Below are 15,589 nucleotides of genomic sequence, written 5' to 3'. Positions count from 1 at the left end.
CGAATATTTGCCTCATAGCTCCCTTAGGCTTAAATCTTGTTTAGATACCACATTGAAAAATGTGGAAGTCCCAGGTACAAAGTTCCCAGGAAAGTTTGGCCTCATCCTGATATCGTCAACATATTCTTCCTTTTCTTTTGTGCCTATCATTTGTACAGTCCTGAGTACCTATGATAAACCAGGGGATCCTAGGCCAACCCAGCCAAGGGTTCAAAGTGGGTCCCATGTGGAATGACAGCCTTGCCTCTCACCTATTCATGCAGAACCGCCAGCAACCACAAAGTTCTGTTCAATGATTTCCAGGAGCTCTCAGCTCTGTTCACGAATAATTACGACCAATATCACTAGGCATCTGTTGGGTACTGTTGCCTCTTCAGGACCTCAGTTCACTGTATTTTGGTGTCCCCTTTAAGGTCTCCCACTTGCAAATGACTATTTCTTCTGGGCTTAGCCATTTATGCAAACATTGGGTGCTACAGTCCAGCTCACTGCCAGCCCTCTCTGCAGCATATCTGAGGCTCCACAGCCCTTGCAATCTGCTCCATGGCTGGAGCACAAAGTAGGCAGGTCTCTGTGCCCTCCTGCGTTAGATCCTGCTAGCAGCGCTTCAAAGCAATGCTCCTTTGTGCCTGCTGCTTTATGGTGGTTTTATTGAAAACAGTTATTTCAGTTATTACTTTGTAGCCCCCAGGGGACTAGACTGGGAACAAAAGCCAGTGACAAACACCATGTGCTCTCTCACTCGCCTCTCCTTCCCCCAGCTCATGAGGTTTTGTCGTGGGCCCGTCATGCCTGAGTCATTCCCTGTAACACAAGTTCCAAACTTACTTGAGGATATGTTAAGGATCATTTTCCTCAGGTAATTTATTTGTTTAACAAATTTGTGTAAATTTGGTAGCTTAAAACAATGCAAGTTGAATGATTTACAGTTCCAGAGTCAGAGTCTGAAATGGGACTCCTGGGTTAAGATCAAGGCGTTGCAGGGTTGTGTTCTCCTGTGCGCTCTACAGGAAAGCTAATGTTCTTCTCCTCTCCCGCTTCTGCAGGCTGCTCTCGTGCCTTGGCTTCCAGCAAAGTCCGTCCTTAAAGTCAGCAATGGTTTGTCAAGTCTCTCACAATGCCATCTCTCTAGTTCTTTCCCTTCTACTTTCCTTTTCCACTTACAAGGACTCATGTGATTACATTGGGCCACCTGGACAGTCCAAGATAAGCTCTCCATCTCAAGGTCAGCTGATTCTTAATGCCGTCTGCTACATTAATTTCTCCTTAACGTACAATGTAACCTATTCACAGGTTCCAGGACATTATGGACATTTTGCATTATTCTACTTACCACAGGTACTTTTTTGAAAACATAACTTAGCAATAGCTGCTCATGTGATATGCATGTATAACGGATAGGACGGGCCAGATGGGTGGACATAGGTCACTGTAACTTGGGGTTTCTCAGTAGATCTTCCCTTACCTTTGGAGAACATATCAACCACAGTTTAGCTATCCTAACTACGGTGGCCACTTTTTGTCCTTGCAAAGGCTCTCTGCTGCCACACACATGACCTGCTGTTTCCTGCTTGGAATCTTCCCTCCTCTAAGCCCTCTGATCCTGTAATCCAATCAGCTGCTGTAGATGCTATTCTGACTTTGGCAACTTTTTTGCAACACTTCCAGACCCAAACTGATACTCTCATTCACATACTAGATGCCATTAGGTGGACAAACAGGGGACTACTTTATGTCTAAAAATAAATCTCCCTGGCTAATCACTGTATTCTGGGAATAATTACTGTGACCTGGAAATATCACATTAGTTAAATCAGTTGGTCCTTACCTTCACCCAGGACAGCCCTTTCTCACAAAGTAGGCATGGCACAATTGGGACTTCTATGCTCTGCCTGTCCATTGAGTTAAAGACCAATGGATGTCCAGGCTACCTATACCACCTATACTGACCTAAATAACTCTCATCTCAACACAAGAGCATAAGAGAACCAAGGTGGTGCTTATGGAAACCATGGCAGGGAGATGGAGACAGAGCCACAGAGAATTTGTGGAATTTCCCCCCCCCCCAGCTACCACCATTAGAGACTTCTAGGCAGGTTGTCAGTTTATCTCAGCAACAAAGACCATTTAAAAAAAAAATGGATTTGAGAGAGAAAAAGAGAGAGAGGGGGAGGGAGAGAGAAAGAGAGAGAGACATCGATTTGTTATTCCATGTATGTATGCATTCATTGGATGCTTTTGTATGTGCCGATGAGGGACCAAACCTGCAACCTTTGTGTACAGGGACAACACTCTAACCAACCCAGCTATCTTGCCAGGGCTTGAACAAAGACCATTTCGGAATCAGTGATAATTTATAAGATATTTGTGGTGCCTGCATGTACAAGCTCTTCACCCTTTTACCTACAGAAATACATTTTCAGGTTTGGTTGATGAGGTGATGCCAAGTGGCTTTCCCTTGCACCTTCCCCGAGATCTTTCTTTTGTTTCATTCCATCAGGTTTGATGTGCGCGCATGTACAAGCTCTTCACCCTTTTACCTACAGAAATACATTTTCAGGTTTGGTTGATGAGGTGATGCCAAGTGGCTTTCCCTTGCACCTTCCCCGAGATCTTTCTTTTGTTTCATTCCATCAGGTTTGATGTGCGCGCATGCGCGCTCCACCAACACCAGGACTAGTCCTCGGTAGCATGTGTTAAAAACAAACCAAGTCTAAGCCAAACAAACGTCAGCAAGTTTCCCCTGATTCCGAGACGAGCAGCTCATTTTCTCTGAAAGCACATAATATTCAGAGCAAGCGTCTCTTGAGAATACCAGAAATCTTGCAAAAATTCCCATCTTGGCATAATTTTGATCTAATTTATATGAAAAATATGATAACTTTAACTTAATTTAAGATAGAAATGTAACCGATTTACAGTATCTGTACATCCTACATAAATAATAAGTTGTCATTCTCATGTGGTGCAAATGTACCTCCCAAGTTTGAATTTTGAGAAGTCCTCACTTTGCAAATCCCTCGAGAGACTCTCGAGAGGAAAGTAAGAAATAGCGAGAGGCAGCAAGTGGTCCCTGCACCCCACAGCTAATTTGAGCATCAGTGACACCCTAAGCAGCATCCTGCTGCCACCTGTAATGAAGAACATGCTTATTTCTAATTTGTAGCATTTCCCCCCTTCCTGATTATACAAGATGGGCTCATTCATTATTAATCTGGTTTGTCAGACAGCACGGCCCTCCAAGTGTCAGGCTTCCTTGTTTCCAGGCAGTGCGTTTGTGCAGGAGCAATGAAATTTCAGAGTGCACAGATCAGCAAGCTCTCGTCTGCACCTGATTAAAGTTAGACAGAGCAACTTAACGGCCTTAAAATAGTTCTACATGAAGCAGCAGGACACCTTTCTATATTTGTCATTATTATTGGAAAGGAAATGGACTAAAAAATCATTACTTTTCTTCCAAACTGCACTTGACTTGAAAGGGAGTGAGGGAAAGAAAATGATCCTTCTTTGTCTGCAGCAAATAGCCTAGAAATTAAAATAGCAATGGAGACATAAGTCCAAGTACACTGTAAAGAAAGTCAGTGTTTTAGCACACAACCACACACATGCACGCACACATGAATATACCCATACACACAAGGGTCCTTGCTTTGCAGCGTTTAAAGCTGATGGACTTGCTGTATGAAGATTCAGATTGATACGATCCTCTGGGAAAGAGCTTGTTAAACAAGTGACCCATTCATGGGTCATGTGACTGGGCTCCAGGACCCAACTGGGAGAAGCAAAAAGTAATGCATGATGGGAAACACACACAATATGTGCATTTCCAAATAGTAATTATTAGGTAAAAGACTGAGAAATAGATTCTAGCTGATTTCCAAGTCATCTGAATGAGCAATAGAATTATTTTTTCTTTTGTTAGGACCTAGCTTTAAAGGAAGTGGGCAAATAAAAGGACTGGATGATAAAAGCTTGAACTCAATACAATGAACACATTTCCATTGATCCTTGTTGAGAGTTCCTTGATAAAGGTGTATCTTGATCTTTTCCTGTTTGTGCTCAGCAGGTTCTTGGTGGATGGAGGTGCCCAAATACATAGCAGCAAAACCATTCACAATTATGACTTCTGAGCTGGCACTACCCTGGATAGTATTGGGAAAAATGATAAAACAGTGGTAGGAGGGCAGTGAAGGGTTATTTGCATGAAGTTACCAGTCAGAAAAATTAAGTGGACACTACGTAGAGTCTAAAGCTGGCACAGGGACAAAGAGGGCGGAGTACAACTATTGGGGACATGCAGGAAGTTCCATTTGCTTAAAGAGTGTAGTTGATAAATCCTCGGCACAGGTTGCCCAAAATTTCGCCCTCCAAATTTAGAGGAAATAACAAAGGTAATTTCTACTGTACACCAGTTGTTCTCAATAGAGGGAGGATAAGGTGATATTGTCTTTGAGGGGACATTTTGCAATATCTGAAGACATTTTGGTTATCACAACTGGGAAAAAGAGCCTTGCTGTGAGTGGAGAAAGAAAAAGGAATTGTGAAGAGCTAGCCAGTCTTTGCTACAACCTCACTGATTGTCAGTTTTCACATCTATACAATGGATGCCATTAGAGTTACCTTATTTCATTATTATAAATATTAAATGAAATCATGCATGTAAAATACTTATCATGGTGCTTGACACATAGTAATGCCTTAACAAATGATCACTAGCATTATTGTGTTAATCTTAGTGATGGAGTTCCATTATCAAGCCAAGAGAAAATGACTTGAGAATTGGGGAGGTATTTAAAAATGAATTTTTGACAAACCCCAAGGAAAATATGCTAGTGAAAAATTAAGTGAGGAGGGATGTGCAGACTCCATGTGGAAGCTCCTGACTGAAACCTATTTAGTAGAATGTATAGAGAATGTAAAAGAACATGTTACAAAGGAAGTTTTTTTTAAAAGAATATAAAACTGAGAACAATCTTGATTACTAAAGCCTAGAGTAAGACTGTCTAATAGAAATGTAATTTGAATCTTACTTGCAATTTTAAAGTTAGTATTAACCACATGAAAAAAATAAAATTATAGGAAATTTAACTGTAATAATGTTTTATTTAACAGAACATATCAAAAATATTATTTCAACATGTAAGCAATATAAAAAATTATTAACCAGATAGTTTGCATTCTTTTCTTCATTAAGTCCTCAAAACTGAGTGTGTATTTTAGACTTACCGCACATCACAGTGTAGACTAACCATGTTTCAAGTGCTTACTAGCCACCTGTGGTTAGTGGCTACCATATTAGAGAGCGAATATATGAAGGATGGTTGCAAAAATGCCAGGAATGACAAAAATAAGTCTTTAAAGCCATGGGCAGGGCCAGGAAGGTAAGAAAGAAAATACAAACCTGCTAATGTGGGAAGATGGTTTAATGTTAGTACTCCTCAACTATTTTTAACTACCATCCCTTCCTTCATGAAACTTCTTACCCAGTTGGTATGGTTAGACTTTGCCTCAATATAAGGTGTTTAAAGGCCAAAGTATGTGATAAAATATGAAGAGGTTATTTTGACTGCTAATAATGAATTAAAATATCTGTTGCTGGACTAAGTATGTTTAGGTAACTGAGAGACTTTTGAGTAAGTTGGAAGAATTGTAAGTGGCAACAGGGGTGTGGAGAAACCAATATTAGGAATAAACAAATATGCCTTTCAAAAGGAGAAGTAGTTGTGGGCTCTTGTGCAAACTTGATCTGTCCCTTTATGAAAGACAACCTCTGGGCCCTAGGTTTCTCATCTATTTGGAGGTGGAACCACATGAATCTATAGACCCTTTGTTTTCCTACAGCTTATGAATCTGTAAGATTATCCAGAGTCAGCATCTGAGTATTGGGAAAGGAAAAAGATAATCAGTAAGGTGCAACAATAGTGTATGAAAACCAAACAACACCAGCCTAACCTCATTTTCTTTGCAAGAGGGTATCTAGTCTTGAATTATCTGGGAAATGCTGGGGTCGTTGCACATCTGAAGTTCAGCAAAATTTAACGAGCTCATATTTAACGAGCTATTCACTTCACATCAATTCAACAGACACTGATTGAGCATCTACTTGTTTTAGATGTAGCAGTAGATACACTTTTTCTTAAGAAAGTCATTACACAAACTTGATTATGGAACAATATAGAAAGTGCAAGGGAAGTAGATTTGAGGGGTCATTTAACTCAGTTAGGAGACATTACAGGAGGTTTTCTCTAGGAAATGGCGATTTTATATGGATGTTGGAAAGTGTTAGAAAAGACTGGAGTGTGAGATGAGGAAGAATATTTCAGGAAAAAGAAATGGTAGGTGTAAAGGCTTGAAAGTTAGGACAGATCTAATGTGTAGAAGAGCAGTGCTTCTCAAGCCTTAATGTGCACACGAATCCCACGGCGAATCTTGTTAAAATGCAGATTCTGATTCTAAAAGTGTAGGTGTGAGATTCTGCACTTCCAACAAGCTCCTGGGTAATGCTGATGACTGGCCTGTGGTCCTCACTTTGAGTAGCCCCAGTGTAAAGTACACAAAGAGAAAAGCAAGAGAGAGTGCTAAAAAGGTGGGCATAGGGTGGATTATGAAGGACTTCTTCGATCACACTGAGGGCTTTGAACTAATATTTCAAGGGCATTCACTCAGGACAAGACATGATTTATCTGTACATTTGAAAAGAGCACTCTGGAAGCATCGAGAATGAGTTGAATTAATCAATCTAGAAGAAGTTCAATTGAGAGTTGAGAGGACCTTGCCTAAACTCCTAGAGATAGGGTGGGAGTTTGGACCATGAAGGTGATATTTGTGGAGATGAGAAGAAGTGAATAGATTCACAGGGGAATTTAGAAGGCTATATTGAGTAGACTTGATAATGAGGAACTTAGTATGGGGGCTGAAGAAAAAGAAGGGGTTAGGAATGAGACTAGGGGACTCAAAAACTATGGGACTCAGCTTAGACAATGAGAAGGAGGTTAATTTAATGAGTGGGGGAAACAGAAGAACGAAAGTGTTTGAGGGGAATATGGCTAGTACACTTTTAGACATACTGAAACGGAAGTGGAACAGAACAACTATGTAGTGATGTCCCGTAGGCAGATGGATATACAGACCCGGCACTCAGAAGAGTATGCATTAAAAATATCAACTTAGGAGTGATTAGCATAAAACAAGTACAGAAAATCCTGAGAGAGAATGATGTTTCCCAGAGTAAGAGAGGATCTGGAAGCCGTCCTCAAAGGCTTGAAGAGCTGTCACGTGTTTGAGAGTTATTTGCTTTGTGTGTTTCCAGATGAAAGAATCTGGATTAATAAGAGGATATTACAAGGAGGTAGCCTTTGCTTCTTTATAGGGGAAGAACTTTTTTATGGTATTAGCTGAGTCATAATGGCATGGATTACCTTATAAGGTAGTATTTTTTAATGGAGGTACTCAACTATGGTAAAAATCCACTTCTTAGGAATGTTGGAAAGAACTTTCACATGTCTGGTAAGGGATAGGACTAAGAGCTCCTAAGCAGTGATTCCAAAATTACATTATAAGAATAGAGGGTGGAGAAGAGCTGGAAAGAGATTTAAAAACATTTTTTAAATTGTTGTTCAATTACAGTTATCCCCATTCCCCCCCCCCATTTCTCTCTCCTGTCCTACCCATCCCCTACCTCCCACATTCAATCATACCCCACCCCATTGTCTTTGTCTGTGGGTCCTTTATACCTGTTCCTTGACTTGACCCTTCCCCTTCTTTCCCCCGATATCCCCCTCCTCTTTCCCCTCTGGTCACTGTCAGTTTGTTCTTTATTTCCATGTTACAGAAAGAGATTTTTTAAATACAAATTCTACCACAAGCAATTGATTCCACAGATCTGAGTGCAGCCCTGGAATTCCTTAATTTTATTAAGCTCTCCTAAGAAAATAACCTGTTCTATACAATGGAACCCCCATGAGACTGTAAGCAGGCTTTTCAGGAGAAATTTTGTAGGCCAGAATGGAATAGCCTGATATATTCAAAGTACTGAATAAAGAAATTTCAATCAAGAATACTCTATCCAGCAAAGTTATCACTCAGAACTGAAAGAGCTTATTCCAAACAAGAAAAAGCTAAGGAGTTTATTACCACCAAACTGGCCTTACAAGAACTATTAAAGGAACTTATTAAAGCTAATAAGAAAGGGCACTAATTATTAATATGAAAAACACATGAAAGAATAAATTTCACTGGAAAGGTAAATATATAGTGAATTTACTGGATTACTCACCTGTAAAGCTAGTGTGAATGTTACAAGACAAAAGTAGTAAAAATAATTAGAATAAGGATGCACAAGATAAAAAGATGTAAAATGTGACATCAAAAACATAAAACATGGGGGGAGAATAAAAATATTAAACTTTGGAATGAGATAAAACCTAAGTTGTTATAAACTTAAAATAGACTGTTATAGATGTAAGTTATTATATGTAAACCTTATGGTACCACAAAGCCATTCATCCCTTCTTTATCCTCTTCTACCTCCCCCCATCCTCTTTTCCTCTGTAATCACCACACTGTTGACTGTGTTTATGAGTTTTGGTGGATTTTTTGGCCTAACTCCTTCACCTATTTCACCCAGCCCTCCCAAGCCCTGACAGCTGTCAGTGTGTTCTCTGTATCTATTTCTATTTTGTTTGTTAGTTTATTTTGTTCCTTAGATTCCATATATGAATGAAATCATATAGTACTTGTCTTTCTCTGACTGCCTTATTTTACTGAGCATAATACTGTCCATGTCCTTCCATGCTGTTGCAAAGGGCAAGAGTTCCTTCTTTTTTCCAGCCAAGTAGAATTCCATTGTGTAAATGTACCACAGCTTTTTTAAGCACTCATCTACTGATGGGCACTTAGGCTGCTTCCAAATCTTACCTATTGTAAGTAACACTGCAATGAACACATGGGTGCATAGGTTCTTTTGAATTAGTGTTTCATGTTGCTTTAGATATATTCCCAGACGTGGAATTGCTGGGTAATAAGGCAGCTGCATTTTTTAATTTTGAGGAAACTCCACATTATTTTCCACAGTGGCTGCACCAGTCTGCATTCCCACCAATAATGCACAAGGGTTTCCTTTTGTCTACATCCTCACCAGCACTTGTTTATTGATTTATTGATGATAGCTATTCTGAAAGGCGTGAGGTGATACCTCATTGTGGTTTTATTTTTATTTAATTTTTTGTACACAGCAGTTTTATTCAAAATGGACCCAAACTGGAAGCACCCCAAATATCTTCAGTAGGTAAATGCATAAACAAACCTTACCGTTGTTCCACAATGAAATACTATACAGCGATGAAAAATACACAACTACTGATACACACACAAAAACAGGGATGAATCTCAAAGATATAAGGCTGAGCACAAGAAGCCAGATATCTAAATGTACACATGAGGTTCTAGGACAGGCAAACTAATTTATAACAGGAGAAAGAAGGTCAGTTACATGGGTGTGCACATTTGTTCTCACTGTGGTGTTAGTTTGCATTTCTTAGCTGTAAGGACACACAGAAACTAAAAAAGTGGAGAGATGGAAAAGGTTTTGCATGCGAGTGGGAACTCAGAGAAAGCTGGAGTAGCTATACTTATATCAGACAAAATTGACTTTGAAAAAAGATTGTACCATGACAAAGAGGACATTACATAATGATAAAGAGGTCAATCTAACAAGAGGATATAACATTTGTAAATATTTATGTACCCAACATAGGAACACCTAAGTATATAAAGCAAATATTAAGACCTAAAGGGGGAAATAGACAGAAATACAATAATATTAGAGAACTTAATATTCCACTTGCATCAATGAATAGATCACCCTGACAGAAAATCAATGAGGAAATATCAGCCTTAAACAACACTTTAGACCAGATGGACTTGACAGATGTATACGGAAGATTTCATCCAAAAGCAACAGAATACGATCTTTTCAAGTACATGTGGAGCATTTTTCCTGGGTGGATCATATGTTATATCATAAAGCAAGTCTTAACAAATTTAAGAGGATTGAAGTCATATCAGGCATATTTTCTGACCACAATGGTATGAAACTAAAAATCAATTACACAGAAAACTGGAAAATTTACAAATATGTGGAGATTAAACAACATGCTGCTGAAAAGCCAATGGGCCAAAGAAGAAATCAAAAAATACCTGGAGACAAATTAAAATTGAAATGTAACATTCTAAACTTTATGGGATGCAGCAAAAGCAGTTTAAGAGAGAAATCCATATTAATAAATGCCTACCTCAAGAAATAAGAAAATTCTCAAATAACATAACTTTACACCTAAAAAAATAAAACAGAAAAAGAAGAAATGAAGCCCAGAGTTACTAGAAGGAAGGAGATAACAAATATCAGAGCAGAAATCAATGAAAATAGAGACTAACATGACCACAGAAAAGATCAATAGAAGTAAAATCTGGTTCTTTGAAAAGATAATATTAACAAACTTTTAAGAAGGCTCAGGAAGAAAAAAGAGAATACTCAGAAATGAAAGATGAGATATTACAATTGATACCACAGAAACAGAAAGGTTTATAAGAGATTATTATGAGCAATTACATGCCCAAATTGGAAAACCTAGAAGAAATGGATAAATTACTCAAAACATAGAACTGACCAAGATTGAATCATGAAAAAATAGAATATCTGAACAGAACAATTACTAGTAAGGAGATTGCATCTGTAATCAAAAATCTCCCAACACAAAGAAGACCAGGACCAGACACTTCACTGGTGAATTCTACCAAATTAACACCAATCCTTCTCAAACTCTTCCAAAAAGATAGAAAAGGAGGGAGTTCTCCCAAACTCATTTTGGGAGGCTAACATTACTCTGATACCAGACAAGGATGCTGCAAGAAATAAAAATTACAGGCCAATATCCCCAGTGAACACTGATGCAAAAATTCTCAACAAAATATTAGCAAACCAAATTCAACAATACATTAAAAGGATGAGACATCATGATCAAGTGTGATTTATTCCAGGGCTAAAAGTCTGGTTCAGCATCTGCAAACCAGTCAATGTGATACACTACATTAAAAAAGTAAAAGATAAAAATCATATAATCATTTCAATAGATGCAAAAAAAGCATTTGATAAAATTCAATATCCATTTGTGATAAAAACACTCAACACAGTAGCTATAGAGGGAATGTACCTCAACATAATAAAGCCCACAGCTATCTTCATATTCAATGGTGAAAAGTTAAAAGCTTTTCTTCTAAGATCAAGAACAAGACAAGGATCTTCACTCTCACCGTTTTATTCAACATAGTATTGTAAGGCCTAGCAGACTAATTAGGCAAGAAAAGAAAGTAAAAGGCATCCAGATTAAAAAGGAAGAAGTATACTGTCACTGTTTACAGATGACATGGTATTATATAGACTCTAGTCTTTATATTATAAAGACTCCATCAAAAGCACCCTGTTAGAACTAAAAAATTCAGTAATGTTGCAGAATATAAAATCAATAGACACAAATATGTTGAGTTTCTCCACACTAATAACAAATTATCAGAGAGAAATTAAGAAAAAAACCCATTCATAACTACATCAAAAAGAATAAAATACCTATAAATAAATTTAACCAAGGAGATGAAAGACCTATATACTGAAAACTATAAGACATTAAGGAATGAAATTGAAAAAGACACAAATAAATGCAAAGATATTTCATGCTCATGGGTTGAAAGAATTAATACTGGTAAAATGTCCATACTAGTCAAAGCAATTTACAGATTCGGTGCAATGCTTATCAATGACATTTTTCACAGAAAAAGAACAGTCCTAAAATTTGTATGAAGCCACAAAAGACCTCAAATAGTTAAAGTAATCTTGAGAAAGAAAAACAAAACTAGAGGCATCACACTCCCTGATTTCAAACTCTTTACAGAGCTATCGTAACTAAAACATTATGGTACTGGCATAAAAGTAAATACGTAAACCAATGAAATAGAATAGAAATCCCAGAAATAAACCCATGTCTATATAGTCAATTAATTAACAACAAAGTAGCCAAGAATATACAATGGAGCAAGGACAGCCTCTTTAATAAATGGTGCTGGAAAACTGGATAGCCATATCCAAAAGAATGAAACTGGATCACTGTCTTACACCACGCACAAAAATCAACTCAAAATACAGTAAGGGCTTGAACGTAAGACCTGAAATGATAGAATTCCTAGAAGAAAACATAGGCAGGAAACTCTTTGACTTTGATCTTGACGATGAGTTTTTGAATCTGACACCCAAAGTGAAAGCAACAAAAGCAAAAATAAACAAGTGGGACTACATCAAATTAAAAAGCTCTGCACAGCAAAGGAAACCATCAACAAAATAAAAAGGCAATCTATGAATAGGAAAAAATATTTGCAAATAATATCTGATAAGATGTTAATATACAAATATATAAAGAACTCGTATAACTCAATAGCAAAAATATAAATAATCAAATTTTAAAAATGGGCAAATGATCTGCAAAGATGTTTTCTACGAAAGACCTACAGATGGCCAACAGGTACATGAGAGACTCTCAACATGATTCATCGTCAGGGAAATGCACATCAAAACCCCAGTGAGCTATCACTTCAGGCTTCTTAGAATGGCTATTATGAAAAAGACAAGAAATAACAAGTGTGAAGAAAAGGCACACTTGTGCACTGTTGGTGGAAATATAAAACCATGTGGGGGTTCCATACAAAATTAAAAATAGAACTACCACATGATTTAGCAATTTAACTCATATTTATAAAAAAAAAGAAAACACGACCTTGAAAAGATATATGCACCCCCATGTTCAATGCAGCACTATTTACAGTACAAGATATGGAAGTAATATAAGTGTCCATCAGTGAGTGAATGAATAAAAATATTGTGATATATGTAATTTACATATATGAATATATGTATACATAATGGAATTGTGATATATGTATAGTAGAATATTAATCAACCATAAAAAGTGATATCGTTCCATTTGTGACAACATGGCTAGACTTCCAGGGCATTATGCTTAATGAATAAGTCAGATAGGGAAAGAAAAATACCATGTGATGTCTCTTATACGTGGAATCTAAAAAACAAAACAAAAAATCTCATAGATACAGAGAACAGATTTCTTGGTGGTTGCCAGAGGCAGTGGGTAGGGTGTGGGAGAAATGGATGCAGGAGGTGAAAAGATGAAAAAAAAAAAAACCCCTCTTATTCTGTGTGCAAATGGGTTCTTAAATTTGGACTAAGTTGCCTACCAACTCTGAATTTTTGAAGTAACCTTTAATCATCCCCAGGATCCTAATGTATGTATTTGTGGAGGTCAAAAGCCCCCACCAGTGTCATGATAAGACATTTTCTACTTTTCTAGCTCGCATGATCTGGGGCACAGGTTCCCTTTGCACACGCCACCTGATGGGTAGCCAACTGTCACTTGCCTTCTCTATGCATATGGGATGGCATGCTGGGTCTTACCCGAGGCCGAGGGCTGGTTAATGGGAAAGCCACACCATTAACAAACACAAGGCTCAGTGGCACCAAGGTCAACCAGCTTTGCCTTCATTGAAGAAAAAGCAAACATGCATGTTCCTTGTATAAACACTGATATTCAACATTTAACTCAACCCTCATGATTCATTAAGAAAAGGAAATTCAATAAAGTTGGGCAGATGTGACTACAGGAAAACCTACCTCCAATGAATCTGGCTGTTTCCAGGACTTTGGGTAAAAGAAATCAATTTTTGAAATAAAAATCTAAATGTAGACAATAACCATCGTTATAAGTATTATTATTTTTTTGTTTTTGTCTTTTATATCTTATACAACCTTGTTTTTTCGGTCCCTTGGGCTACTTATTAAAGAATCTCATTGTGTTTGAACGTTAAACTCTTGGGTCAGAAAGTGAATAGTGATGACTAAGATCCTAGCTATTTCTGATTTCCAAAACCAAAAACCGATTTTTAGGAGACACATTATGTGGGTCAGAATTTGTGGGAAATGAAGTAGGCACAATAAATTGGCAGCAGAGAAGAGGCAGAAAATAATAGAAAACAGACATAAGAACTGGAAAAACATAGCCGTCTGGGACCATTTAGTGCAGGGGCAGACAGTGCTACACACCTCCACAGTCCCTGGGGCCTCCCTGGTCAAAGGGCATAATCTATTTTATAAAGCTTTCCATCCCAATAAGTTTTAAAATATGCCACTAAGTAGTGTTTGTGCAAAAAGGCATAAAAGGTGGTTTACAGGGAGAAAACAAGGGTGCTTGGGAGGAGAAAGGCATGTTGGGATTAAAAAACCCAGAGACTTCAATAGGGACATTTCCCTATTGTTTTCATTAAACAAGAATTGGTTGACAAAGGCATTTGCATGATCTAATGTTACAAAGCTCTGGGCATATTGTCTTAAACAGTCGGTTGTGGGTCAATTATAAAGAAAATGCAAAGTGCAATCACACACTGAAAAGTGGCAAAAGCTGAAACATAATTATTTCTGCCTGTCTTGGGACCTAAGAAATGAGAGAGTGGCAGGTTTCATACCAGCTTTTCCAAGGCTGCCCCACTACTTCCTCTTGCAGCCAAGCCTTCAACTCACTCAGCCAAATAAATAAATACTTTTGAGGTCATTTTTCTTTTTCCTCACTCTAATACAATTAGGGACAAGAGGCTGTGAGCTTAGAAGATCAAGGCCGACAGCTGAAGTCTGAAGGACTCTGTCAAGACAAGGATCGCGATGCCAGCCTACCAAAAAGCAGGTCAGAGACTTAATACAGAAATAGAAGCTCTCCCCAGAACTGATCTCCAGTAAAGTGTCAGCGAATGGAGCCATGCCAATAGCCCCATCTACAATGTGACCTCAAGGAACATTTAAAATGATGCCCACTGTTTCCTCCATTATTGGGATGGTTTTGTGCAGGCTGTGTCTTCCTGGCTAACCCTGAAAGTATTCTAAAGAATGTGATTAGGATCATTATAATTCATTGTAGTTAATTGTCCCATTGTTTCCACCAGCAGAAGAACATCAGAGTTCTTAGTTGTGCCCCAAAATTACATATTGTACTTTTTGTTTAATCCTGGTTCACACACTCAGAAACCATGGGGGCAAAATTGGAAGGGATCTGGACCACATGAACAGGATGCAACAAGTACAGCGGGTATAAGGCTTCCAGTTAAATGGTCAAATACTTAATGGACCAAGTACCCAACGTTCCTGTTTTCTTTCTGTTTAATTTTCAGAGCGGCCTCCATCATAAACCAAAGTGTGCGGGATACTTTGTGACTCACTGATGCCAGAATCAGAATATTTTAGTGTATTTGGGGATTCGTTGCTAGAGTGAAAAATAGCAAACTCTTCTCTTGCTTTCTGTCTTCTCTCCTTTCTTCCTTCCTCCCCTCTTCCCTCTCTTTTCATTTTTTTTTCAGCTTCTGTTAATCAATGTGTTCAATCTAGAAACAAAAATCTAGGCCTCTGATTCAAGACCCTGCTATAACATGATCAGACTTGCATTTCATGGGTGGTGGCTGTACAGAGGATTAAGCTAAAAGCTAA

The sequence above is a fragment of the Desmodus rotundus genome, chromosome 2, assembly GCF_022682495.2.
Source record: "Desmodus rotundus isolate HL8 chromosome 2, HLdesRot8A.1, whole genome shotgun sequence".
Classification (NCBI taxonomy): domain Eukaryota; kingdom Metazoa; phylum Chordata; class Mammalia; order Chiroptera; family Phyllostomidae; genus Desmodus; species Desmodus rotundus.
The sequence above is the reverse complement of the archived record's forward strand: the minus strand, read 5'-3'. Positions refer to the sequence as shown.